At 42.3% G+C, this 2,500-nt stretch overlaps 1 protein-coding gene and 2 long non-coding RNA genes across 3 annotated transcripts in view; 1 reads left to right on the top strand and 2 right to left on the bottom strand.

Moving 5' to 3' along the window:
- Nucleotides 1-2,500, bottom strand: part of LOC116034480 (acetyl-coenzyme A synthetase 2-like, mitochondrial) — a 575,508-nt gene that overhangs the window by 162,644 nt on the left and 410,364 nt on the right. The window lies entirely within an intron of this gene.
- The window catches only part of LOC118493217, a 13,931-nt gene continuing 12,025 nt past the window's right edge, over nt 595-2,500 (top strand). Inside the window, exon 1 of the long non-coding RNA XR_004895204.1 lies at nt 595-607. This is a non-coding gene — a long non-coding RNA (uncharacterized LOC118493217). The remainder of the gene's footprint in view (nt 608-2,500) is intronic.
- On the bottom strand, nt 1,122-2,398 carry LOC116037841. The gene is made up of 3 exons (XR_004101963.2): nt 2,009-2,398; nt 1,703-1,752; nt 1,122-1,229 (listed from the first exon to the last, which is right to left on the bottom strand). It is a non-coding gene; the product is annotated as an uncharacterized LOC116037841 (long non-coding RNA).

Below are 2,500 nucleotides of genomic sequence, written 5' to 3'. Positions count from 1 at the left end.
GATATTCCTGCACCGCCCTCAGAAGTGTTGCTGCAGACACAAGTCAGCAGAGAAATACAGCTTGCCTTAGGTGAAACTGAATATGTGAAATATATACATAACCCAATTACTCAGTATGTTTGTGTATTGTTGGTGATGAAAAACTGATCCTGACCTGTGATGTACTGCAAATAATGACTGACACTGAGTTCCAGCTTCTTCTACCACCGGGGCCCCAGCAAAATACGTTCAAATATCCATTATGTATGTGAGGTTTTATATTGGACTAAAAATAAAGCATAACAGTCTCAACCTTATGTCCTGTATTATATGATGAACCAATCAGACAAGGGTAAATGTAAAAAAGTGTTTTAATATATGATGTGCATTTTAAAAATATAATTACAGTAAGACGATGTAAACAAATTAAATTACAGGACAGTATACTGTAGTAGGACATACTGACATACAATGGACTTAGAAACTACAAGTACACCAATGAAATCTTAAAAAGGTTATTGTAAGTGTTCATTGAGTATCTCAGCAAAATATGATCAATACATCTCTCTAACAGCCAGGGTATAGACTCTATCGGTCTATACCCTGGCTGTTAGAAGCCTTAGCACACGTAGTGTTTCCTCCACAGAGAGACTGAAGGCTCCTCTCCCTCTGCTGCTCCCACGTCCTCCTGGTTGGACTGCTGCTACCACGTCCTCCTGGTTGGACTGCTGCTACCACGTCCTCCTGGTTGGTCTGCTGCTACCACGTCCTCCTGGTTGGTCTGCTGCTACCACGTCCTCCTGGTTGGACTGCTGTTCCCACGTCCTCCTGGTTGGTCTGCTGCTACCACGTCCTCCTGGTTGGTCTGCTGCTACCACGTCCTCCTGGTTGGACTGCTGCTCCCACGTCCTCCTGGTTGGTCTGCTGCTCCCACGTCCTCCTGGTTGGACTGCTGCTTCCACGTCCTCCTGGTTGGTCTGCTGCTACCACGTCCTCCTGGTTGGTCTGCTGCTACCACGTCCTCCTGGTTGGTCTGCTGCTACCACGTCCTCCTGGTTGGTCTGCTGCTACCACGTCCTCCTGGTTGGACTGCTGCTACCACGTCCTCCTGGTTGGACTGCTGCTACCACGTCCTCCTGGTTGGACTGCTGCTACCACGTCCTCCTGGTTGGACTGCTGCTACCACGTCCTCCTGGTTGGACTGCTGCTACCACGTCCTCCTGGTTGGACTGCCTGCTGCCTGATGTCAGCTGTGATAGAAAATTTTAACAAACTTCCTTACACAAATCAAATGGTAACAAAGTTCATATTGATAACTGCGGCTTCTAAGATTGGGTGATTTACAATTAAAATAACTTGCTTTTAAGTAGCCATTAGAAAATGTGTAGGCTTTAAAAACACTATGAACGTTTACCCTATACTGACCTGCTTGTAAATGCAACAGAAGACATGTAATTAGAGTTAGGATAGCCAGTCTTTGTCATAACTAGGAAAGTACAGATGAGCACAAAACTATAAAGATGAACCAGTTAAGCAGTGCTAACACTGCATATCTACTGTATGTGTCAACCTCTAGATATAATATTACATTCACAGCTTCTACATTGTACAACTTAACCAATATTAGTATTGTGTATTATCAGGCCAATAGCAACCACAACAATTTGTAGTTAGCTGGATAATCATTTTTCCTAACAGACCATAATATAACTACGTTACTGACCTAACGTTACCTGGGAGAGCATCGTAGCTCTGCTCGGGTCCTGCAGGTCTCTACAGAGAGAAGACGGTCATTAATACAGCTCCATTGAGGAAGGCCTCACGAAGAATACATGATTCCCATGGCTAATTAGCTCAGTAACGTAGCTGCTGGCTACAAGTTTTAGATAACGTTAGCAGTTAGCTAACGTTAAATGCTAACTTGAACAGCTTTACTAGCTAGCTAGTAACTTAACACAACAAAACAACAAACGTCCAGTAACCATGCTTGCAACGTAGATCACAGATAATATATATGATCAATACTTACACTTTATTAATCTTGCAGTGTCCTCCAGACCAGACTCTGAGTCTCTAATGTTAGTTTACCTGCACGGAGGCTGAGCTGTCACTCAAACTTTCCCTTAACACTCATCAGCCAATGAGGACGCACCCCTGTAAGACCCGCCCACGCGAGAGTTTTGTGTCAGAATCGCAAACAAAGACTCTGGAAGCGCCAACGAGAAAGCTGGGAGCAGAACTACAAACGTGATGGAGAGACTGATCATTGAGAAAGAAGCAGAGGGAACTGGAAACAAAAGGACATAATATCAAACTAATAAAAGACCAATAGTTTACAACTACACACATGTTTTGTTTGCAAGTTTTAAGTTTTACCTTTGAGGTGACAATTTTTTTGCTTGAGTTAGTGATTTTTGTTTGATACCTGAGAAATTTTACTTGGAATTAAAGACACAAAAATAATCCCATATATATATATATATATATATATATATATATATATATATATATATATATATAT

The sequence above is a fragment of the Sander lucioperca genome, chromosome 15 (assembly GCF_008315115.2).
Source record: "Sander lucioperca isolate FBNREF2018 chromosome 15, SLUC_FBN_1.2, whole genome shotgun sequence".
NCBI classification, from domain to species: domain Eukaryota; kingdom Metazoa; phylum Chordata; class Actinopteri; order Perciformes; family Percidae; genus Sander; species Sander lucioperca.
This window is presented reverse-complemented; position numbering and strand designations above follow the sequence as displayed.